Source organism: Dermacentor variabilis, chromosome 8 (genome assembly GCF_050947875.1).
Source record: "Dermacentor variabilis isolate Ectoservices chromosome 8, ASM5094787v1, whole genome shotgun sequence".
In the NCBI taxonomy this organism is placed as follows: Eukaryota; Metazoa; Arthropoda; class Arachnida; order Ixodida; family Ixodidae; genus Dermacentor; species Dermacentor variabilis.
In genome coordinates, this window is record NC_134575.1 from 1243664 (window position 1) to 1270076 (window position 26413).

At 50.0% G+C, this 26413-nt stretch overlaps 1 long non-coding RNA gene and 1 pseudogene across 1 annotated transcript in view; both read right to left on the minus strand.

Annotated features, from left to right (window-relative positions):
• LOC142589519 (uncharacterized) overlaps positions 1–26413 on the minus strand; it is a 580475-nt gene that overhangs the window by 546140 nt on the left and 7922 nt on the right. The gene's annotated exons all lie outside the window — the stretch shown is intronic.
• On the minus strand, positions 3615–6358 carry LOC142590730 (uncharacterized; annotated as a pseudogene).

The following is a 26413-nucleotide window of genomic DNA, read 5'->3' on the forward strand; positions in this document are numbered from 1 at the left end:
CCCGGAGCAAAACCAGAAGTGCATCTGCTGCTCATCGTGCCAATAAGTGGGCGACGAGCCAGAAGTGGCTACGTCACCTAATGCGGTCCCTTACGTTTAGCAATATATATATATATATATATATATATATATATATATATATATATATATATATATATATATATATATATATATATATATATATATTGTTACACACGAGGCGTTTCACGCAGAATCAGATTAATCTGGGTGATAGGCGCGCTTCCAACGATCCTGAGGTAGCTTGCCCAACGTCGTTCTCTTTTTTTCTTCCACCTTGTTGTCTGCGCGGCAGCCGTGGTTATGACAGAGCTCGTGACATTTCCCCGCTGGCAGACGAAGCCCGCCGGCGAGTCAGTCACCTCGTGGATTGTAACGCCTCAGACGCGCGACGTGTCACTTCAGCCTTGATAGTGATCTAAATAAAGGAAGGACGCTCGATTCTGCAACCCGTGAGGGAGCACGGCGAAGCGTCATCAGGGGAGAGGCAGTGGTAGTGAAAGATGATAGAGAAAGAGGGAGGATGTGGCCTAATAGACTCCACTATGCGCGACAGGTGGCAGTCCTCAGTAAAGTTTCCAGCGTTGTAGCGTGCGCTTATAGGGTGTCTATTCCCGTGGAACTTATAAACTCCAGCAGGCTTCGCAGCGCAGGAAAGTGTGGACACACCGGGAACAGCAGGTCAGTCTCTGTGGCCGCTGGAAGGCCGTGGCGTCTGTAGGTGTTGATCACTGTGAAGCGTTCCTGCGTCAAGGATGGGCACACTTCAGCCTTGGCCGAGCGTCGTCCATTGCTCCTGAGACGCGCAGTGCGATAGTTCACTTCGCTGAGGCGCTCGAGAATAGCGTAGGGGCTGACGTAGCGGGCGAGAAACTCCTGGCACAAGCCACGCTTTCGCAACGGCGTCCAGAGCCAGACAAGGTCACCAGGATTGAAGTAAACGTGGTGGTGACGCCCGTCATAGCGCATCTTGTACCGGTCCTGCGATGCCAGGGTGCGTAGCCTAGCGAGGCGTCGCGCTTCTTCTGCTCGACAGAGGATCTCATCAATTGATTCGTTGTCATGAGCGAAGTAGGGAACTATGGTGTCGAGGGTGTAGCGCGGCGGACGAGCATAAAAAAGGAAAAATGGTGAGTAACCAGTAGTCTCGTGTCTCGCGGTATTGAAGGCATAGGTAATGAAAGGCAAGACACTGTTCCAATTCTTGTGTGCTGAATCGACATACATGGACAGCATGTTGGAAAGCGTTCTGTTTGTGCGCTCGACCAAACCATTAGTTTGTGGATGGTCGGGCGTAGAATGGCGGAAGCTACATGAACAGAGACGAAGGGTCTCTTCAACTACGTCCGCGGTAAACTGTCCCCCATGATCGCTGATTACTATGCGAGGAGGTCCATGTCGGAGTATAACGTGAGCCAGCAAGAAGAGAAACTTCTGTAGCTGTGGCCGATGGCAACGCGGCGGTCTCACAATAGCGGGTAAGATGACCTACGCAAACGATAACGCAACGATTGCCCGCTATAACCAAGGGCTTCGGTGAATAGTGCCCATTGAGCGCCCTGACCAGTTCGTCGTATGTTTTGGCTTCGGGCTTCACTGCGGCCAACAAATTCTTCAACTAGCGGTAGGCGTGTTTTCAAATGGCCGTCACAAAAGCCGATACCTTCAAGTCGTCGCTGACCTGGGTGGCACGGATGTAGTGTTCAAAGCGTTATACATAGGATTCGAAGTCTTCGTCTCCCTCCTTCGTGAACGGCTCGAAGCGGCCGAAGGAAGCCATGCTGTGGTAGTCCGCCTAGACGCCTGCTTTTCCCAAACTACTGGAGCCGCAACCAGCGCTTCAGCCGTGGCCCGGTTATCATCCGCTATGAGAGTCCCATCTTCGTCGCCACTGTTGTGTCTTCAAGTACGCAGCAGCCTACTTGCAAGAACACATGTTTATTGCCACTTGCAATACAACGGAAAAGAACCACAAGGCACTTACGTGGCCGTCTTATAGAGCTACACAGAGCCACTAATCAGTGACATCACAGACACACACACACACACACAAGCACGTGCGCTCTATCTAAGGTACACAGTTAAAGACTTCAGTGATGTCAGAGTGCCACTACAGATTCTATCTAAGAGGTAATGACAACACTCCCTCCCCTCCACCCCCCCCCCCTACGTGGTCTTAGTAGCGGTCGGGCGGTTGTCTTCGCCTGGTGCTGCGTCGAAGCTCCTGTTGGGAAGATGGCGATGCGCCACCGCTGGACTCCCCGCCTACAGACGATGGGTCCGGAGGGGTGGCCTGTTTGTCGGTAGCTACTGCCTTCTCGCCTGCTTGATCGGTGTCAGGCGTCTTTTGCGCACCTTCATCGTTTACATCGTTTACAGGGTGTGCACCTAGAGACCTGCGAGAGACAATGTCATGGCTACATGCTGGTGGTTCGGTGTTTGGAGACGGCGCCTGAACCGTCTCTCGCGCTCCGCCATCGTTTACAGGGTGTGCAGTTTGAGACGTGCGAGACACAATGTCTTGGCTACATGCTGGCGGGTTTGGAGATGGCGCATGAACAGATTGCGGGAAGCAGTCCTGAAATGTTCGCGGTCGCAGATTATCAACATGAACGTACCGCTCTCGTTCCCTATCCCGACCACATAAGCGCTTGAATTCACGCTTATTTACCTTGCCGCTCAACCACCCCCCTTTCCCAGGTCGTAGACCCTGTACAAGGACGCCTTCTCCTTCCTCGAAGTCCCTCCACGCACCTCGTCACTGATTTGCCAACTGATTTGTTCGCTTAAGTTTTTATTTCATCCTTTGCTCGATATCCGGATGGAGAAGGCTCAACATTGTCCTAGGTTTCCACGATAAGAATAGCTGGGCCGGTGTGTCTTCAGTGACCCCTGTTGGCGTGTTCCTATAATCGAATAGGAACTGGACGATCCGGTGCTGGAGAGACTTCATCTGCCCATTTCTTTGTTCGTCCGTGACCTGCTTAAAAAGATTTTTCAAAGTCTGTACACAACGTTCCGCGCTGTCATTCGATGCTGGGTGATAAGGAGGCGATTTAGTGTGCCGAATGCCATTCCGTCTCATCAATATCTCGAAAAGTGCTGATGTAAACTGCGGGCCATTGTCTGTTACCACTTGTTCCGGTAACCCGTACGCGGCAAATACTGTGCGCAGCTTCTCTATTGTCTTTTCACTACTAGATGACTTCATGACAAACACTTCAACCCACTTTGAATAGGAGTCAACTAGCACTAGAAACCAATGCTGGTCACAATGAGCAAAATCTGGGTACACACGCTCCCATAGGCGCCTACACACTCCCCATGACATTACAGGAACTTTGGGTGCCGCATTTTGGGTCAACTGGCATGTGACACATTCTTTCACTGCTTGTTCAACGTGTTGCGTAAGGCGGGGCCACCACACGTGGCCTCTAGACAGCATTTTCATACGTGCCATTCCAGGATAGCCTTCATGCAACAACGATAGCACTTTTCCGCGAAGAGACATTGGCACTATCACTCAATTTCCCCACGTCACGCATTCTCTGTCAACAGAAAGCTCACTTCGTCGCACAAAATATGGCGCCAAAGCGTCAGCAGACACTATTGAAGGCCAGCCTACCTGCGTGTAAAACAACACCTGTGATAACAGCTTGTCTTTGCTTGTTTCCCCTCTAATGTCTTCTGCCGAGAGTGGGACTTCGTCCAGCGTAGAAAAACCTATGTACACGTCACACACGTCATCTGTGCACCCGCCGGCTGTGTTCGGAAGCAGCAGGCGTGAAAGTGCGTCAGCGTTGCCGATATCTCGTGATTTGCGATAAACCCATTTGTAGTCATAAGCAGCAATCTGTAAGGCCCAACGCTGCACGCGTGCCGCCGACATAGCAGGAATTGACTTACCGTGTCCTAATAGCTCCACTAAGGGTTGATGGTCGAAGTACATCCCAAATTTCCGCCCGAAAAGGTACTTGTGAAACTTCTTTAGCCCGTAGAAGACAGCCAGAGCTTCTTTTTTGATATGGGCGTACGCCTGCTCCGTTTTAGTCAGAGTCTTAGGCGCAAAAGCGACTGGTCTTTATTCAGATCCTTCCTTGTGAAAAAAGACTGCGCCTAAACCATACGAAGACGCGTCGCAAACCAACCCTAGCTCCTTGGAAGGGTCATAATAGGTGAGTACGGATGCACTGAGCAGCCAGCCCTTGGATTCTTTGAAGGTTTTCTGCGGAAGCCGTCCATTTCCACTTAACATTCTCAGCCAGCAAGTCATAATGGTTTAAGCTGTGTTGACATGTTCGGTACGAATTTACCATAGAAATTTAACAAGCCTAAATAGGCGCGTAGCTCGTTCTTGTTTTTTGGCGTTGGTGCTTCTTTGATAGCGCGCACCTTGTCTTCTGAAGGAGGGATTCCTCTGTCATCAATCACGTGACCCAAATAGGTCATCGCCTTCGCAAAAAACTTGCATTTCTCCTTCCGCAATTTCACACCATTCCTTGAACCGTGTCAGCACAGCTTCGACCTTATTATAGCATTCGTCCATTGTTTCTCCTGCTATTAACGCATCAAGATAAAATGAAACTCTGTCTAAACCCTTTAACATGTCATCCATCACGGCTTGGAAAATAGACGGAGCACTTGCTATTCCGTACGGCATACGATTGTATCGAAAAAGGCCTAGGTGGGTGTTCACAGTGACCAAAGGTTGCGAATCAGGGTGTAGTTGCAACTGTTGGTACGCTGTAGAAAGGTCAAGAACAGTAAAACATTTGCATCCGTGCAGCGTGACAAAAACATCTTCCAACGTTGGCAAAGGGTAATAAACGGTTCTCAGACAACGGTTTACAGTCACGTTGTAGCCTCCGCATATGCAAACTTTGTTGTTAGCCTTGGGTACGACTACTAGGGGCGTAGCCCAATCGCTTTGCTGTACAGGCACCAGTACTCCTGATTCCCCTAGTGAATGCAATTCCTGTGCTACGGCGTCCCTGAGTGCAAATGGCACAGGTCGATGCTTGCAGAAAACAGGCGTACTGCTGTCTTTTAGCACTAAGTTCACCGATGTGTCAGCTATCAGTCCTAGTGCCGGCTCAAACACTTCCGAAAATTTTTCGATGACAGCGGCTGATTTATCAAGACCGATATTACACACGCTCGTCCAATCCAGCTTTAAAGCCTCTAGCCAATTACGTCCCAACAACGAAGTGTCACACATTTGTGGTGTTTGGACTACAATTAAAGGCAAGATCGCTGTTTGGCCATTGTGCTCCACGCGCGCCGTCAACTTGCCTGTAATTGCCAGCGGGACACTTCCGTACGTTTTTAGCCGTAAACTACAACTTTCTAGAGGTAAATCAGACCAATACTGCCGGTACATCTTTTCTGGTACGCTAGACACAGATGCTCCTGTGTCAACTTGAATTTTGACATTCCTACCTGCCACCCTAACTTTCACAATGTAGCTACCGTCAGTACTGTTACATGAAAAAATATGGCTCAGCAAAATATTGTCCTCATCACTTATACTGTCCGAGTCACAGGAGCCTTCTAAACCAGCGCTCTCTTCAAGGGCGTGTACCGAACGTGGCGTCGTTCTGCAGACCCTTGCCAGGAGTCCCACCTATTTGCAGGCACGGCATCGATATTTGCGAAAGGGGCAGGTTGCGGCGGTATGCGTTGATCCGCAACGGAAACAGTCAGTTGATTCGGCTTGCCGCTCCGTGTTCTTGCTCGCTGCCCGTCTTGTCCATGCGGTGGCCTCGGGTTTTCTTTGTTGGGGTTGCTGGACCAGGTTCACCTCGCTAAGGTCTTTAGGGTGAATCTTCCTTGTTTCGGTGCGAGCGAGTTCCCCGCTTTTGGCAAGGTCGTAAGCAGCTTGGACCGTCAGGGTACTCTTCTTGAGGAGTTCGGCTTCTGCTGTTTAGTTTCTCAGACCGGCGACGAATCGATCCCGCAAAGCGTAATCCAGGAATTGCCCGAACTCACAGGATGCAGCCAACCTTTTCAGTTCTAATGCAAACGTAGCAACTGGTTCGTTTTCTTGCTGCGACCTACGGTTGAACCGGAACCTTTCCGCTATAACCAAGGGCTTCGGTTAATAGTGCCCTTTGAGCGCCCTGACCAGTTCGTCGTATGTTTTGGCTTCGGGCTTCACTGCGGCCAACAAATTCTTCAACTAGCGGTAGGCGTGTTTTCCAATGGCCGTCACAAAAGCCGATACCTTCAAGTCGTCGCTGACCTGGGTGGCACGGATGTAGTGTTCAAAGCGTTATACATAGGATTCGAAGTCTTCGTCTCCCTCCTTCGTGAACGGCTCGAAGCGGCCGAAGGAAGCCATGCTGTGGTAGTCCGCCTAGACGCCTGCTTTTCCCAAACTACTGGAGCCGCAACCAGCGCTTCAGCCATGGCCCGGTTATCATCCGCTATGAGAGTCCCATCTTCGTCGCCACTGTTGTGTCTTCAAGTACGCAGCAGCCTACTTGCAAGAACTCATGTTTATTGCCACTTGCAATACAACGGAAAAGAACCACAAGGCACTTACGTGGCCGTCTTATATAGCTATACAGAGCCACTAATCAGTGACATCACAGAAACACACACACAAGCACGTGCGCTCTATCTAAGATACACAATTCAAGACTTCAGTGACGTCAGAGTGCCACTACAGGTTCCATCTAAGAAGTAATGACACAACAGAAAGGGCCCAGAAGATCTGTACCAACTTGCTCAAAGGGGACGCTAGAAGGGGGAACTGGTTGAAGCAGGCCGGGTGGCGCTTGTGGCGGACGCTTGTAGCGATGGTAGTGAGAGCAGCTGGCGACGTACCGTTCGGTATCCTTCCGCATTTTAGGCCAGTAAAAACGTTCTTGATGCCGGTAGAGTGTACATGTGGAACCAAAGTGACCGGAAGTTGGGTCATCGTGCATGGCGTATAATACTTGGTTGCGAAGGTTCTTGGAGACAACTAAAAGGTAGCGTGCACCGGTGGTCGAGTAGGTCTTCTTATACAGCGCGCCACCATCACGTAGGCGAAAGCGACTGCCTGCAGGTGACTCCTGTGCTGCCGCGAAGAGCGGTTGTAAGCTCTCGTCCTTGTGCTGCTCGGGTATGACGGTACCAATATCCGGAAATTCCGGGGACACAAAAGCGATGTATTCATCAAAGTTGTCCGTATCACATCCAGTTGTTTGAAGTGGCATCCGAGAGAGACAATCAGCGTCAGCATGTCGCCGGCCACTTTTGTAGCAAATAACGAAATCGTATTCCTGTAGACGGAGCGCGCAGCGCGGTAGTCGTCCTGAGGGATCCCGCATATTCACAAGCCAGCACAGCGAATGATGATCTGTGATCACAGTGAAGATACGAACGAAACCGTTGCACTACTAAAATGACCGCCAGACACTCTTGTTCGGTGACTGTGTAGCTGCGCTCGGAGCGGCTCAAGGACCGGCTAGCGTACGAGATCACGTGCTCACTCTCGCCAACACGCTGAACTAGCACAGCACCGATGCCTACGCCACTGGCATCGGTGTGAATCTCAGTTGGTGATAAAGGATCAAGGTGGCGAAGAATTGGTTGGGACGTCAACAGGAACTTGAGCTGGCGAAAAGATGAGTCGCAATCGGCAGTCCACTCAAAGGGAACGCCTTTTTCGAGAAGGCGTGTAAGTGGATGGGACATGTCAGCAAACCGGGGAATAAATCGGCGAAAGTAGGAGCACAAGCCCAAGAAACTTCGTAACTGCTTGACAGAGTTGGGCACCTTAAATGCTTCTACGGCCGCAGTCTTTTGTGGATCTCGTCGGATGCCTTCTTTAGCTACCAGATGTCCTAGCACAAGGGTTTGTCGTTCCCCAAAACGGCATTCTTTTTAATTGAGCACAAGACCCGCTTTCTTCAAGCAGTTCAAGACGAAGTCCAAACGTTTGTTGCGCTCACTAAACGTTCGCCCGAAGATCACAACGTCGTCTAAGTAGCACATGCAAACTTCCCATCTAAAGTCGCGTAATATCCTGTCCATGAACCTTTCGAACGTTGCGGGCGCGTTACACAACCCGAAAGGCATCACGTTAAATTGAAATAATTCGTCGGGCGTTACAAATGCTGTCTTTTCTCTGTCGTCCTTGTGCATAGAAATTTGCCAGTATCCTGACCGTAAATCAATACAGGAAAAGTAAGATGCCGCGAAGAGACAGTTGAAGGCGTCGTCAATTCGTTGGAGCGGGTATACGTCTTTCTTAGTAACTGCGTTTAGGCGACTATAATCAACGCAGAACCGCCACGTATCGTCTTTCTTCTTCACCGATATCACGGGGGCTGCCCAAGGACTAGATGATTCCCGAATGACGCCTTTGCGTAGCATTCCTGGGACTTGATCGCTGATTATCTTGCGTTCTGACGGAGACACACGATAGGGTTTTTGTCGCATTGGTTGGGTAGCTGCTGTGTTGATGCGGTGGCGAGTTCTGGACGCACAAATCGATGGCGGGCCAAAAGTCGTATACCGAGGTGTGTTTCGTAAGCAGGGCCATCAACACTCGACACTCGTGATTACTGAGTGAGTTATCGATCATGGAAAGTATCTTCGAGCTCCCGGGACTCGAGACACTGGTTGCTACTCCATCGGGTAACTCTGCAAGCACTGCCAGCGATATGGGCGAGTCTTCCTGAAACGTGGCAATCTTTAGGCCTTGAGGTAGCACTGCCTCTTCAGTGGAACAGTTTAGCGCCCACAGCCCCGCGCATCCATTGGTCACTAAGACCACGCAGTGCGGAACTAACACGTGTTTCTTGAGGGAGTTCTGATGTACAGGTTGCACTGCAGCACCGAACGAGATAGCAGTCGGAGACGAACAGGCGACGGCAACACGCATCACTGATAAGGCGCGCACAACTGTATCATGAGACACGCACAACACACTCTCCGGACAAGCTGCACCTTTAAAGGGAAGAGGCGAAACACTGGTGTCGACAGTGAGTTCTCCCCTCCGGCAGTCAACATTGGCACCACACAATTGCTAAAAGTCAATCCCCAGAATCATGTCATGCGAGGAGCGAGGAAGAACAGCAAACTCTGCATTAAAAACTTTCCCATCGAAAGACACATCCACGTTACACACACCAAGCGGATATAATGATTCACCACTGACTCCACGGAAACTTGCGCACTGGTCCCGACGAAACATAACCTTGGGTCCCAGAAGGCCTTTAAACCCCACACTCACGGACGGCACAGTTGCTCCCGTGTCGACTAAAGCCATTGTAGAGACCCCATCAATCAGTAGATGAACCTTATTCTTGAGCATGAAAATAGTTGGAGGCAGTTGAGTCGGCAGCGCACATTTTCCCGCGACCTCACCTCCATCGGCCGCGCTGGCTAGTTTCCCGGCGGGGGCGACACGAAACGGCGCCGAGGCGATGGTGACGTGAATCGCGGCCGAGGGGATGGTGATCAGGAGGCTCGGAAGGCTGGTGGTAGCGTCAGAGTACGCCCGGAGGCAGGGGAGCGGTAGCGGTTCCGGGCTCTTTCTTCTCCGAAGTAGGTCTCCTGGAGGAGTGCGTCGGTCCTCTCGGAAGTGGCTTCCTGAAGTGGAGTCCCCTGGCCACTGAGTGCGCAGTGTACGACCGCTAGACCGCATAGTCGGCGCTGACGATCGGTAGTTCGATGCTCGGCGTCGGCTACAGTACCTAGCTATATGGCCAGGCATGCCGCAGCAGTAACACACTGACAAAGGGCGAACTTCAGAATGCGTATTTAAGTATTCTGCCGAAGACATCGGTTGATGGTAACGAGGCTCTTCCCCTTGAAAGTCGTAGGCAGCGGCAAGTCTTCGTGGACGAAAGTTGCGTAAGCGTAAATTAAAACGTTGAGGGGGCGAATCATTGCGTGGTGGTTCGGTCGTAATGTAATGCGATTCGTTTCCGGAACCGTTAAGATCCGCGACGTTCATCGAGTGGTTCCAAGTAGCCGAAGGGGGTTCCCAAAGAGTGTCTCGGAAAACGGAGGAGCTGCGACGTGGCGCCGCATAAAGTGCCTGTTCGTCATGCCGCTGGAGCTCCACGCGGACTATCTGGCGGATGGCGGACGAAAGATCTGGGAGCGGAGGACTCGTGTCAACGGTTGCTATGGTCGTTACATTGGCCAGCTCTCCGAACTTTGGTGTAATTCGGCGAGTCTTCAGCGCCTCGAACGTACGGCAGTGCCGTATCAGTTCTGATACCGTGTTCAAGTTCTCTTTACCAATGAGGAAGTTGTACACGTCTTCCGCTATTCCTTTTACGACTTGTCCCACTTTATCTTCCTCTGTCATTCGACGGTTGACGGTTCGGCACAGCTTCAAAATTTCTTCGATATAGGTAGTACAAGTCTCGCCGGGTACCTGAGCTCTCTGGGCTAATGAGAATTCCGCACGTTTCCTCTTTGCATCCGAGTCCGAAACAGTTCTAGATCTCCTCAACGAAGTATGTCTATGTAGTTAGCATGTCCGCGTGGTTGTCATACCATACCAACGCCGTGCCGGCCAAGAAGAAAACAACGTTCCTAAGCTGACTGGCAGCGTTCCAATTACTGTATTGGCTTACCCTTTCGCGATGGTTTAGCCACTCATCCACATCTTCCTCTGCCTTCGCCGAGAACGTGCGTGGCTCTCGGTAGTGCTGAATAGGGACTGGGCCAGCCAAGGCACAGCTGGCGAGGGTGTTTTGCTCTGTGGCCATAATTGAGCGCGACGGTGAAAGTCCAGCGAGGCGACGGCTTCGGCGTAGTTCTTGTGTTGTGGCTCCGTTGTAGGTCGTAGGAGTTAGCCCACACAGCTCCACCAAATGTTACACACGAGGTGTTTCACGCAGAATCAGATGAAGCTGGTTGATAGGCGCTTTTCCAACGGTCCTGAGGCACCTTGGCCAACGTCGTTTTCTTCTTTTCTTCCACCTTGTTGTCTGCGCGGCAGCCGTGGTTATGACAGAGCTCGCGACAATATATATATATATATATATATATATATATATATATATATATATATATATATATATATATATATATATATATATATATATATATATATATATATATATATATATATATATTGTAGTGGGTAATATGGATGTGGCACAGTGCGGACTGCCACCGCCGCGGCGCGAGACCCTAGCTCGGGCTGTTGATGCGAAGCGCTAGGACTCGTGATCTAGAGCTACCAGCGATCCCTTGAACGAGCTGCAATAAACCCCATTTCATTTGGTGGACCTGCGGGGTAACCTTGAAAACTGGAACTCCGAAGCCGGACGCTACCGACTGCTGCGACCATGCCTGGCGAAACCTCCCGGGAAGATGCACCCCAGCCTCCGACGGTCATCGTTTCCGCTGCATTGCGCCAGCGTGATCCTGCCATCTTTAGCGGCACCGATGATCATGACGTGGAGGATTGGTTGTCATCTTACGAACGGGTGAGCCAGCATAACAATTGGGGCGACGTTACCAAGTTGCACAACGTGCTGTTTTACTTAACCGGCGTCGCGAACCTCTGGTTCCAAAACCACGAACACGATTTCACAACGTGGAGCAGATTCAAGACAAGTTTCACAGAAGTGTTCGGGCGCCCCGCTGTGCGCAAGCTTCGCGCAGAACAACGGTTACGGGGGCGCGCGCAACATCACGGTGAAACGTTCACAAGTTACATCGAAGATGTCATTGACCTGTGTAAGCGCGTGAATCCATCAATGGCGGAACAGGACAAGATAAAACACATTATGAAAGGCATTGATGAGGACGCATTTCAAATGTTCTTAGCGAAGGATCCGCGTACCGTGGCCGAAGTTATCAATTTGTGCCAAAGTTTTGACGAGCTACGGAAACAACGCATCTTAGTTCGGTGCCCACCGCCTACGGAAGATTCGTTAGCAGCATTGGTTTTTGGCGACAACCACCCAACTTTGCTGACGCAAATAAAAGAATTTGTGCGCGAGGAGGTCGCGCGACAGCTCTCGATTTTGCCGACCATGGAGAAGCCTTCTCAATATTTGGCTCCAGCGATCCGACAGGTAATTCAAGAGTAAGTGACCGAAGCTCTTCCACCTCCGTGTCAGCCGGCTCCCGTGGCCGCGCCTCTGACGTATGCTGAAGCCGCTGCACGGGCGCCTCATCTGCCGGGATTCTCTCCTCCGCCTTCAGCGCCTCTCCAGCCGGTGTTCTCTCATCCGCCTTCGCCTCGCCAGCCGGTGGCTCCCTTTTTCAGCGCACAGCAGCAAGGTACAAATCCTTGGCGCACTGCTGACAACCGCACAATATGCTATGCCTGCGGTACACCGGGACATGTAGCGCGCTTCTGCCGCCGGCGCTTGCCGGCCTTCGTGGGCACCGCGCGACCACCCAGCTCCGGCTTCCGACCATTCCGTATGCCTCAGAGACCACCACCGGAAGTCTACGCTGCTGATGACATACCAGCACCGCAGTCACAGCTCTACAGTACTCGTCGCTCGCCTTCCCCTCGTCGGCGCTCACTCTCACCCATGCGTCGTAGGCCCAGTGCCAGTACTACTGGGGCGGAAAACTGATTTCCACAGTTCCTGAGGCACGAACTGCGTCATCGTCGGAACATCAAAGTCCTCGTTTTTCCCCCGCTAACGATATTGAAGTGTCCGTTGATGGCATCAAATGTCTTGCGCTCGCCGATACAGGTGCTGCTGTATCCGTGATTAGTGAGAAACTTTGCCGTGAATTACGGAAAGTGACCATGATGCCTTCGGTGCTATTGCTTAGAACAGCCAGTGCACAAGTTCAGCCAGTCGCTATGTGCACTGCCAGGGTGCTCATTCGAGACATCTTGTATTCGATTGATTTCTTTGTGTTAACTTGTTGCTCCCACGATGTGATTCTCGGTTGGGATTTTCTGTCGCGCCATCACGCCGTCATTGACTGTGCACGTGCTGAGGTTCAGTTCTCCGCTCTGTGCGACTTGCCATCGCACGACTTTCAAGTTCAGGATGTTACCAGGATCTGTGTAGCTTCAGATACTGACCTTCCCCCTCACAGCGCGGTATTTGTCCCTCTTTCATGCGCATCGCTTGCCGAAGCGACGGTCACGTTTTCACCCGCTGCCGTCTTCATTCGCCGCCAGCCTATATTGTTGCCTTCGCCCTCCTCACGGTTCACCATGGGGCTGCAGAAATACTCATTTCTAACCCAAATTCGTACACTTTGGCTTTGCACTCTGGCGAGGCTATTGGTACCATCCAGACTGTGGACGCTGACGTTATTGTGCATTTCCCTGTTTCCGACGACGTGGATACTGCCACCGTAACAGCACTGGCACCCCATGTGCCATCTAACCGAGTATCACCGGATGTTTTTTGTCGCTCTATTGCCGATGACCTCGAGCCGACACAACGTGAGCCGCTTATTACTCTTTTAAATGATTTTCACGCCTCTTTTGACTGCAACCAAGCATCATTAGGCCGCACAAGTACCGTTTCTCACCACATTGATGCGGGACATCACGCACCATTACGCCAGCGTCCGTACCGCGTGTCATCCACCGAGCGTCGTGTCATCGCCGAGCAAGTTGAAGACATGCTTGAACGTGGTGTTATCAAGCCATCCTGCAGCCCTTAATCGTCTCCTGTAGTACTCATTAAGAAAAAAGATGGCTCGATTCGTTTCTGTGTGGACTATCGTAGCCTCAACAAGATTACACGAAAAGATGTCTATCCTCTACCGCGCATAGATTACGCCCTGGATTGTCTTCATGGTGCCGAATTCTTTTCTTCTTTGGACTTGCGATCGGGCTATTGGCAAGTGCCAGTGGATGAATCCGACCGTTCGGAGACAGCTTTCATTACGCCTGATGGCCTGTATGAGTTTACAGTAATGCCATATGGCCTCTGCAATGCACCCGCGACATTCGAAAGGATGATGGACAATATTCTACGAGGGCTCAAATGGAAGACGTGCGTGTGTTATTTAGACGACGTGGTAGTTTTCTCCCCTGATTTCACCACTCATCTCTCTCGTCTACGCGAAGTCCTTGCTTGCCTTACCACCGCCGGCCTTCAACTTGAAAAAGTGCCGCTTCGGAGCCCGCCAGCTGACAATATTTGGCCATGTCGTGTCCAAAGACGGCGTCCTTCCCGACCCTGACAAACTTCGTGCTGTCGCAGAACTTCTGCGGCCGACTACAGTGAAAGAGCTCCGAAGTTTTGTCGGTCTTTGCTGTTATTTTCGACGCTTTGTGCGCAATTTTGCCTGTATCATCGCTCCCCTGACGAAGCTCCTGGCTGGCCCTGGTGACCTTCGCGACTGGACTCCGGCATGTGACCAAGCCTTCACCACTTTGCGTTGTCTGCTTACCTCACCGCCTGCTCTACGCCGCTACGACCAGAGTGCACCGACTGAAGTTCATACCGACGCCAGCGGCGTTGGTCTTGGAGCCGTCCTTGCACAACGGAAGCCTGGCTTTCCAGAATAGGTGGTTGCATATGCGAGTCGTGCTCTCACGAAGGCAGAATCCAATTATTCTGTCACGGAAAAAGAATGTTTGGCTATAGTTTGGGCCTTAAACAAATTTCGCCCTTACTTGTATGGCCGTCCGTTCGACGCTGTGACAGACCACCACGCGCTCCGCTCGCTTGCCTCACTGAAAGACCCGTCGGGGCGTCTTGGACGTTGGGCTCTTCGGCTCCAAGAATTTGACATTCCCGTCATTTACCGATCCGGGCGCCAACATTCTGATGCAGATGCGCTCTCCCGTTCGCCCATGCAATCCGACGAAACGCCACCTTCATCCATAGAGTGCCCGGTTGCTACGCTTGTTGTTACTGACATGCCGTCTGAACAGAGAAAAGATCCGTCGATTGTGTCTCTCATTGACATTCTTAGCAGTTCTTCAACGTCTACATGCCCTCGAGCCCTTCGTCGCCAAGCCACCCACTTCGTGCTACGGGACGCCATCTTGTACCGCCGAAACTATCAGCCAGACGGTCGCAAATGGCTGCTAGTCATCCCTCCCCATTTGCGTTCCGACGTATGCACGTATTTCCATGCAAACCCACAACAAGCCTATGCTGGCGTCCTGAAAACCTACGAGCGGCTCCGCCAGCGGTACTACTGGCGCGGCATGTATTCTTATGTCCGCAAATACGTACGGTCATGCGCAGCCTGTCCGCGACGCAAGATATCTTCTCATACGACAGGCCCTCTGCAACCTTTACCGTGTCCTGCACGTCCTTTTGATCGGGTTGGAATTGACCTTTATGGGCCTCTTCTATGCAATGCTAACGGAAATCGTTGGATAATTGTCGCAGTAGACCACCTCACAAGATATGCTGAAACTGCTGCACTTGCTTCGGCTGCTGCTCGCGACGTCGCCGCATTCATCTTACGGCATTTCGTCTTACGGCACGGGGCACCGCGAGAGCTGCTCAGTGACCGAGGCCGTGTCTTCTTTTCCGAAGTTATTAATGAGCTACTCGCCGCGTGCCGCACTATTCACCGCACCACTATGGCGTATCACCCACAGACAAACGGTCTAGCGGAACGATTCAACCGCACTCTTGGGGACATGCTCACCATGTATGTTGCGTCTGATCATTCCAACTGGGACGATGTCCTCCCTTTTGTGACGTACGCATACAATACCGCCGTTCAGGCTACCACAGTCTTCTCACCATTTTTCCTTCTTTATGGACGTGAAACATCCACTACGCTCGACACCGTGCTACCATATCACCCGGATTCCTCTAAATTCACCCCTCTTTCCGAAGTTGCTCGCCATGCTGAAGAGTGCATCCAACTGGCTCGCTCGTTCACGTCGGATACCCAAGGAATCCACAAAGATCGCCACGACAACGATCAGCCCACACAGTCCTTCGCCGTGGAATCTCACGTCTGGCTTCGGCTGCCCTTCCAAGCTCCAGGCCTTAGCCCAAAGCTTGCTCCAAAATATCAAGGTCCGTACCGGATCGTCGCGTGTACTTCGCCTGTGAAGTATGTGGTCGAACCGGTGACGCCATCTTCGGACAAACGCCGCCGTGGCCGCGAGACCGTTCACGTCAGCCGCCTGAAGCCGTACCACGACCCCCTTATCATATCATCACCTTAGGTCGCCAGGATGCCTCTTCTTCGCCGCGGGGGAAGTTGTAGTGGGTAATATCCATGTGGCACAGTGCGGACTACCACCGCTGCGGCGCGAGACCCTAGCTCGGGCTGTTGATACGAAGCGCTTGGACTCGTGATCTAGAGCTACCTGCGATCCCTCGAACGAGCTGAAAAAACCCCATTTCAATATATATATATATATATATATATATATATATATATATATATATATATATATATATATATATATATATATATATATATATATATATATATATATAGTCACGTGCTATAGCAAGAGTCAGCAACACTACCGGAGCAGCCAGACACGAAGGGCGTTCTTGCTGGGTGTGCATAGCTGACCGTTTGCTGGCTCAAAACACCAGGTGGCATTATTTCCTTTCCCAATGAAGCATCGACGCGATGCTCAAACACAAGACGTACACGGAAATTGCCCCAATTAAGTAAGTCAATAAAAGAAAGGAAACGCGCTTGTATCCATACGGACATGGACACGAGGCAAAAAATGTGTTTTGTGGTCGAGAAGAAAAAAAAATCGCTTCGCAGTTTTTTGGAGAACGACGCGACGACAGCAAAAACAAAAGTTTGTGTCACCAGTACACTTAACATCACCATGTAAAATACGGCTAGAGGCGGACGACATGTACAGTCTCTGCGCGTGGTAAACGGCGCTTCGGCGATAGCGGGTCTCCGTCTGGAATCACTTCATAGTTCCCGTCGTTTACACGCCTTAGTTCGTGAGTATGGTCCGAAGTACTTGCTCAGGAGTTTCTCGCTGAGGCTTCGCCGTCTACGGGGGGCTAAACCCAAACCTGGTCACCAGGTTCATAGGTAACTTGTCGATGGTGTAGATTGTACCTTATTGCATTTGTACACTGCTGCTGTCTTATGTGCACACTGGCCAGTTGACGTGCTTCCTCGGCGCGCTGAATGTACTCCTCGACGTCAGGAGTTAACTGGTCGAGCTGATCAATGTCTTCATACGGAATTATGGCGTCTACCATAGTTTGAACATCTCGACCATAAACGAGGTGAAACAGCGTGAACAGTGTAGTTACCTGCGTGGCAGTGTTGTACGCAAATGTTACGTACGACAGGGTTCCGTCCCACGCTTTGTGCTGCACATCCACGTACATAGAGATCATGTTTGCCAGTGTTTTGTTTAGTCTTTCTGTCAAGCCGTTAGTCTGAAGGTGGTATGCAGTGGCCTTTCGATGACTCGTGTAACTCAACTTGAAGAGGTCGTGCAGAAGTTTCGCCGTAAATGCCGTCCCTCGGCGATGATGAATGATGGTGAGTCATGCCGAAGCACAATGTGATACATAAAAAACTGGGCAATTTCAGATGCTGTCCTGCGTGGTAGCGCCTTCGTCTCAGCGTAACGCGTCAAGTAATGAGTTGGGACAATGATCCACTTATTGCCGGAGGAAGACAAGGGAAATGGTTCAAGAAGGTTCATTCCAACTTGATCAAACGGCGTGCGCGGAGGGTCGATGGCTTGTAGAAGGCCGGCAGGCTTGAAGGGTGGTGACTTGCAGCGCTGGAATTCACGGCATCCTTTCACGTAGTGTTTGACGCAAGCAGTCAGTCTAGGCCAGTAGTAAAGTTGTCGAATCCTGTCCAGGGTCCTTGAGTAGCCCAAATGACCACATGTCGACTCATCGTGGCAGGCTAATAGGATGTCGTCGCGAAGGGCTTGAGGCACTACTAGAAGACGTGGTTTGTCGCCGGCACCTGTGTTTCTTTTGGATAAGATGCCCTCTCGTAGGCGAAATGACGACAACAGTCGCAAAATAGGGCGAGGAATGGACGCGATGCCACCTTCTAAGTGATCGATGATGGGCTCAACTGAGCGTTCTATGGCTGTTTAGCGAGCAGATCCGCCCGCTGAAGGCTCCCAGGAAGGCGCTGTAGTCTTCCTCGTCAGGATTCTGAGATTCAACAAGTGCTCCTGATAGCGCGTCAGCATCTTCATGTTTTCTGCCTGACTTGTATACGATGGTGATGTTAAATTCATGAAATCACCGACTCCAACGTGCCATTAGTCCAGAAGGGGCTCGGAGGTTGGTCAAGCAACACAAATTGTGATGATCGGTCACAACTTTACATGGCCGCCCGTAGAAATACGGCCTAAACACTGTAGTAACCCAAATAACCGTGAGGCACTCCTTCTCTCTGGTGGAAAAATTGAACTCAGCGTGGTGACACAGTGCGGCTCGCGTAGACGATAACTCGTTCAGTCCCGTCTTGCCGTTGCACCAGGATAGCTCCGAGACCGATATTGCTGGCGTCAGTGCGTACGTCTATGTCAGCGTCTTCATCAAAATGACAGAGCACGGGTGGAGAAGGCAATCGACGTTGTAGCTCCGCAAAGGCGGTCTGTTCTTCATCAGTGCAGAGGAATGGCGCGTCGTCACGCGTAAGGCGAAATAGCGACTCACCAATCTTCGAAACATTTTCAATGAAGCGTCGATAATATGCACACAAGCCCCAAAATCTCCGGACACCTTTCTTGTCGGTTGGAGCGGGAAAAGCAGCTACAGCAGCAGTCTTTCGGGATCGGACCGAGCACTTGACGCGCTCACGACGTGACCACGGAACTTCAGCTCCTCGTAACCGAAATTGCATTTCTCTAGCATGAGTGTAAGGTCAGCCAATTGAATGGCTTTGAGTACATTCCGAAGGCGTCGAAGGTGCTTGTCAAAAGTTTCCGAAAAGAACACGACATCATCAAGATAGACGAGGCAGCTTTTTCATTTGAGGTCAGCAAGAACAGTATCCATCATTCGCTGGAATGTGGCAGGAGCGGAACTGGGCCGAAAGGGAGTACTTTAAATTCTTGAAGGCCGTACGGAGTCACAAAAGCAGTTTTCTCGCGATCCCGCTCATCTACTTCAATTAGCCAGTAGCCACTTTTCAGATCGATAGAGGAGAAATACTTCGCGCGCCTCAGCCTGTCTAGAGAATCGTCCACACGAGGTAACGGGTACAAGTCTTTGTGACGTTGTTTAGGTTCCGGTAGACAGCACAAAACCGAAGCGTGCCATATTTTTTTAACAAGAACGACTGGCGATGACCAGGGACTGCATGAAGGCTGTATTACCCCGTCTTGAAGCATTTCCTTCACCTGGGTTTGAATCACATGTCTTTCGGTTGGCGAAACACGCTAAGGCTGTTGCCGTGTGGGGGGCACGTCGTCATAGGTGATGATACGGTGTTTCGTAATCGATGTTTGACGTTTCTTCGACGACCGTGCGAAGCAAGAGTGGAACTCGAGAAACAGCTCGCGCAGGGGTTGTTTGTTCTCTTCAGGAAGCGTTGGACTAATGTCGACGCTGCGTAGAGGTGCTTCAGCAGTGCCAATTGCCGCTGAAACAAAACACTCAGTGGCATCGGCAATCGGGCTGCCGTAGGCGATGACCGGGGAAAAGGTGCTGGTGTTCGTAGCTGAAGTTCGTGACAAGAACCTCACAGTGGCCATCATGGAGATCAATAAGGCTTCTCGCTACGCAAACACCTTGAGAAAGCGGGAGAGAGCGATTGCTTTCTGCGACCGCCGCACCGTGTAAGATTCTGTCACATGCCACTTGAACCACGACATTGCCCGCGGTGATAACGTGACAGCGTCGTCGATGACGCGAAGAGATCCTCGAGGGTGGATGATGTTGGTCCTCGCTTCGGCGCTCTTTGTCGAGAAAGTGACGAGGCGTTGTCGAATGTCGATGATAGGTCCGTGCTCCCTGAGAAAGTTTATTCCGATGATTAGATCTCTAGAACACTGAGGGATAATGCTCAAGCTGGGCAACAAACGTAGAGCCGCAAGCTTGTAGTCGTGCCGTGCACATGCCGAGTGGTGCGACGATGTGGCCGTCAGCTGTACGAATTGGCGTTTGATTCCAAGGCGTCGTCACTTTCTTCAGAACGGTCGCCAGTTTTTCGCTGATTACAGAATAATCCGCTCCAGTGTCCACTAAAGCAGTCAATTCACGACCGTCGAGCAGTACAGGAATGTCCGAGGAAATTCTTCTTCCATAATCAGCAGGTACTGTCGTCGTCGATGTATCGTCGGTCCGCGTACGCGTCAGTAGGGGTCCTTGAGCACGTCCAGACTGAGCGGCCTCGCCCCCGAATGCCGTTGTGGTTAGTTTTCCTGGCGCGTGCTGGGCGAGCGACCCTGCACCACGCTTGAATACGTACGGCGAGTCGGAGAAAACCACCGCGGCGAAGGGGAACGTGACTGGTGTCGGGCTGATGGGGATCCGCGCTGCTGGGCAAAGTATTCTTCAAATTCAGGAGGACGCTGGCCGAACCTAGGTCGCGGCTAGTTTGCTGGGAATCCGCGTTGTCCGAGCTCTCGATAGGAGCTCTGTCGGTAGACATGCCCAGCTTCGCCACAGTGAAAGCAAAGGGGATGGTGATCTGGTGCCCGCCACGCGTCTGATTTCCTTGGGGCCTGTCGGTGGTCCTAGTAATACGAGGCAGCTTGGACAGACTCTAACATGGCCGGGCGCGCGGCGCGAAGCTGGGAGGGAGGTGGGGCAGGTTGCCTCAAAGCTTGCGAATATGACATACGGGGGCTGTCAGTTCTTAGCGGTCGAGCTTCTGTGTTGAAGGGTGGTTCTCTTAGCGTATGCTGGACTTCGTCACGAAGATCGCTGGACATGGAGCTGAGCGTCCGCTGTGAGGGTACCGACAGTTTCTGGAGTTCTTCGCGGATTACGGAACGAATGAACTCCCGGAAAAAATCGACGTGGCCCCCGATGGCTCCGGAGAAGTCCGTAGGTGAGGCAGCGTTCACTTGGCGCTCGTATGATGGTGCCCGCTGCCGAAGAGTCCATTCCATGGTGACGGCTTCGGAAAGAAACGCTGACATAGTCTTGGGAGGACTGAGCACGAGACCGCCGAACAGCTGCTCTTTTAACTCCGCGCATCAGGCACCGCATCTTCTTTTCCTCCGACATGCTGGGGTCGGCTCGTCGAAAGAGACGCGTCATGTCCTCGACATATAATGCGACACCTTCGTTCGGCATTTGTATGCGGCACTTGAGATCACGCTCAGCTCGCTCTCTGCGATCAGGGCTCGCATATGTCTCTAGAATCCGGCGTTTGAATTCTGCCCATGAAGTTAGGGCATCTGCATGGTTCTCATACCAAACACGTGCGCCATCGTTAAGGCTGAAATATACATTTTTCTGCTTGTCTGCGCCATCCCACTTGTTGAACGCGGCAACACGTTCATAGTGCACCAGCCAATCTTCAACATCCTCATGATGACGCCGCGGAAGGGATTCAGCGTTCGCAGATTTAGAATGAATCGGCTTTGTGCCTTCCATGCCGGTTGGGGTGGTAGGAGCTGCCATTTTCTCTGGGAGGAGTACAAACTCAGGGGCTTGTCCACGGATCCTTCTGCTCGAGCGGTGTACAGGCGTAACCACCGGTACGGAGCTGGAGCTCCTGCTGCTCGGAGGGGTTTGGTGCATAGATTAGATTACCCAGCATCTCCACCAGTTTGTCACGCGCTAAAGCAAGAGTAAAGAGCAGTACCAGCAGCCAGATACAAAAAATACCACACACGAAAGGACGGTTCTCCAGCTGGCGCGGTACCTTTAACTTCGTCGTCTTCTTCGCTGTTATTGCTGGGCACGCAATGCTGACCGTTTGCTGGTTCAAAACAACAGGCGGCAACATAGATGGCACCTTATAAAGGCGTTCCCGGAGGCTCATAGGGTAACCCTAGGTGCCTAGGGTCACCCATCGCCACAATAGAAACATTAGAGATGTGTTACTGCACGCGCAACTAAGCCCTCAGCATTCCTTCAACAAAACAGCCTGTTATCGTCCCAACTGTAAGACCTAGCTGCAAACACTTTCAAAATTACTTCAAAGTTATAAGCACTGCAAATGATTTTGTGCACGAAGTGAAACCCACTTTTACATACGTTAATTCATACGCTATTTACATGCTAGAACGCTGAGTGCGCCACAAAAATATATCGGCGAAACAGGACAGCCAATGTAGGTTAAATTAAACGGGACACGGCAAAAAAAAAATCTCTCCAAAGCAGTCGCCCAACACTTTAACCGGTCAGGCCACAATTGCAATGAAATTAAACTTTCTATTATGCAGTCAATCTCTCATTCACCCAGAGACATAATATATAGAGAGTCGTATGTCACCCTCAAATTTAATGCACTCCAACCAACAACTATACATGGTTCAAAAGAAGCTCTTCAATTCAATTTATCTTATAATCACACAAATATAAGCAATAGCCCTTATTTATTTATTTATTTATTTATTTATTTATTTATTTATTTATTATTTATTTGATGTCTTACACCTGATTAGGCGAGGCTTGATGATGACCTCCACACTAATTTAGTTCTTTTGTTTACATGTATATTCCATTTGAATTTCTGACGTGTCATGCTTTACTAAATTCATACGTGTACCCAACCAGTTTAACTCTTCTCCTTCTTTTAGTATATTGTCACTGCTTTTTTTCCCCTTCCCATGTGTGGGCGTTCCTTTCGCTTCGAGCCGAACATAGATAGCTAGAACACGGTTTCCTTCTCACCACTCATATCTCACGATCATTGTCTCTGTATTTAAATTGTCGACTAATTCAGGCTCGCTGCGCCATCGGCTAGCCTCCTGGTTGACTGAGACAGGCGTGCTTGACGCAAGTGTACGTAGCTGCCTGGTGACATTGGCTAGCTGCTGTGCACTATAGCTACGGCACCACAGTGACCACGCGTATAACGTGGTGCATTTATAACACGGTTGAGCCGCACCCTTGGCGAAGGAGCTAATAACAGGAGGAGCGCAGCATATAACAGACGAAGGCACAGGAAGCACGTGTTTCGTTTTCAAGGCACGCGTAAATGTTGGGGTTGCCCCGACCTCGTTAATCTCGCGGCTAACCCAGTGGTTATTACGTGATAACAGTGTCCTGCATTCGTTTCATGATTATTCGCAGTTAGAACTCCTGGAGCGTACGTAGTCAGCGAAGGCGAAATAAAAACCAACTCATATTCAAGAAACCTGAAGCATGCTGCACCTAAGGGCATATGCCGCCCATGTAGATGAACTGCCCGCAAACCTCGACAAACATCGACTCCAGGGCGAAGATTAGTTTTTTTCGACGGTGCCGCGCTCGGTTGACAGTGCACACGGAGGGCAGGAAGGTAGACAATGTTTTGTTGTCGTTAGTACCGGTAAACCTCTTTCGTTTTAGCCTAAAATGCATTGAAGTCACGAATAGTCTGCGTTTTTGCTGCCTTGCATAGTAGAGCTGCATAGTAGACATAAGGGCCTGCAGCCTTTGCATTTCGTGTTGAAACTTCGTTCCCTTTATGACCACTAATGAACCCGATGAACACCGCAACAAGGTACTTGCCTGCAAAAACTGGCCGAGAAGCTCGCAAGCCTTTAAAAGTTTGTCTAATAGCATTTTTATCGCTATTTTCATTGACTACTAGGATAAATATACAATACAGAGGCCTTCGTCCTGCAGTGGACATAAAATAGGCTGATGCTGATGATGATGATTATGATGATGATGATACAATACCCTAGATGGAATTAGAGATTGTATTTCGGAATATTTTCTTTCCCCGAGTGCAGTCTGTGATTAAAAAAAATTAGACAGGTAGGGTCAAGTGAAAAGCCTATATTGAGATGCATATATTGATATATTGAAATACCTATATTGACATGCATAAGAACATAAGCGACCAGTCATGCTTCTGCAATGTTTATTACTTCAGAGCACATGAAATTGACAGAAAAATATCACAGGTGATTACGACACTCCCTAATACGAAATTTGAGTGAAGCTCTACACGTGTTGTCATTTCGCTGGCGTGGACAATCGGTCTCGTTTGGCATGTTGCAAACAGAGCGAAATGTGGCGCCACTGCTTTTCTAATCTGGAGATCGCGTGAGTCAGCGAATTGGGTGACGTGTGGGCGTGATTCACAGAAGCCGCCGCCAACAAACCTCCCAGACATTGCATGCTACTCTGGCACCATCTCCTAGCTACCGTCACCGCACTTCGCTTTTATTCTCACACTTTTGACATACACTCCTCTGCTTTCTGCCTCATGGTTCTGCTGCATCTTCCTCTCCACTTTCCTGCTCATTCCTCTTCTCACTTGCCGGTTTTCTTCATCTCCCACTGCATGCTGCATTCACTCTCATCTTTTGCTGAACTCGTTCACTCGGTTAAACTGAGCGAACGAGTGGTCCCACAGCACGACAAAAGATAAAGGGAATGTGTTCAAAAGTAAACGGAATGACCAGCGAAAGGAATGCCCTGAATGCATGCACTATAAAGCTCGTTAAAGTATTGATTGAATGCACAATAGACGTGGTCTACAAGATACCTTTGACAAGTGGGTCTGATTACGTGGGCCAAACAGGCAGGTGCGTAAATGATTGACTGTGCTAACATCGATACAACTGCAGTCTGATACAAGCACCCGGAGACCTTGCCATACACGGCGCTTCATGCAAGTGCAAGCGTATCTTCCACGGGATGGTGATCTTGCTGAAATGTAGTAACCAAAGCAAGCGAGAAGTCGTGGAAGCCTACATCAAGATGACCCCATGTACCATGTATATCACTCAGCAAAGAGATTAGCTTAATGACTGACAATAGATGGCGTGCGTAGACTGGGAAGAGCATCCCTGCACATGCGAGTAGGCTATATGAAGGTCTCATTTTCCGAAAAATAAAACAGTTGTTAATTTGCACTCAGGTGTCGTGCATTGTTTTTCTGTCTTAAGTCCTGTCCCTACGTCACTTTGCGCAACAACGTTATGCCGAACCAATTAGCCCACTGCGAAATTTTCTTTAATTATATGTAATATGCTCTGAGTATGTTTATGTGACAGTCTTGTTTGCAATGCACATGTGAAAGACGGCACAAAAAGGGTGCAATATTAGAGGGGAGGAAATAGGGATTTTTGGGACTGCATAGAATAAATAGTGCCAGAAACAAATTGAATATAAGAATTTTCTAAAAATGAATAGCCGTTATCATAATTATTGTAAAATGACGTTTACATCCCAATATTTTTGAAGTTAGCAAGTTTCTGTTATCATATAGTACCTTATTAAGTATTGTATTTGAACACAAACTGAGCATTACGAGCAAACAAGTACTTTATTCGCATGCACAGTGCTCATCAGAGCATGCAAATGATTACTGTAGAGCCTGAAAATTGTGGCCACCTTAGTAACCTATCCTGCTCCCCTACGCAAGTTCTTGTCTTATGGGTATAGTATGCCTGTCGTGGCGAAAAGTTACCGTATTTTTCTGCAATTTATTGCTTATGTGGGTGCGGCTGGCACTTTGAAATACCCGAGAGGTACGAAAGAAATATTCACATTTACAAAAAGTGACTACCGAATCAAATAGGGCACTATTCGATGTATAACTACAAAGTTGCATATATTCGCACATCCCTATGCAATATCAACAGCTTCAAATAATGGTTTCGATGCTTAAATACACACTACATGCTCCAGTAGCCAACAGAATATCATATATTGACAAACGGGTGTTTAACTGGGCTAGTTGGTTCATTGTTCGAGGATTCTAGCAGCAGAACTTAAGGAACACGGACACAGAAGGAACGACTAGACGAAGACACAGCTGCACTGTCAACTGATTTCTGTATTGAAATTCCCACTCTTATTTATTTCGTCGCCATATCTTTTCTCTTATCTATCTGAGGCTGTCTCAAAAAGGTGACTGCCTTTCTTGTCAAGGCGACTGACGGTGTGCTTACACATTGCACTCCTGTTTTGCTTACCTCAAATGCCTCAAGAATCTCCCGAGTTAGCCTATGGCAGTTCCTTTTCAGGATTTGCACTTAATGAAATTTGCGGGTGCACGTGCTTACTTAGCTATCTTGTCCCTTCTTGTTCATTTCGCAACGTTTGCAGTGCGAGGCCAGATTGCTGCCAGGAGTCCCTGAAGGTGATGATGCATGCTCTTTTGTTTGATCATTAAGGAATCTTCCTGTTTGCCATATGTATTGTTTTCCACAGGACACGGGGATGGTGTACACTACTCCTTCAACGCAATCGCAGTCAAATCGAAATGAACAAAAAGGGACAAGATAGCCAAGTAAGCTTGTGCACCCCCAATTTCATGAAATGCAAGTCCTGAAAAGGAACGACGGTAGGCTAACTCGGGAGATTCTTGAGGCATTTGAGATAAGCAAAACAGAAGCGTAATGTGTAAGCACACCATCAGTGGCCTTGACAAGAAA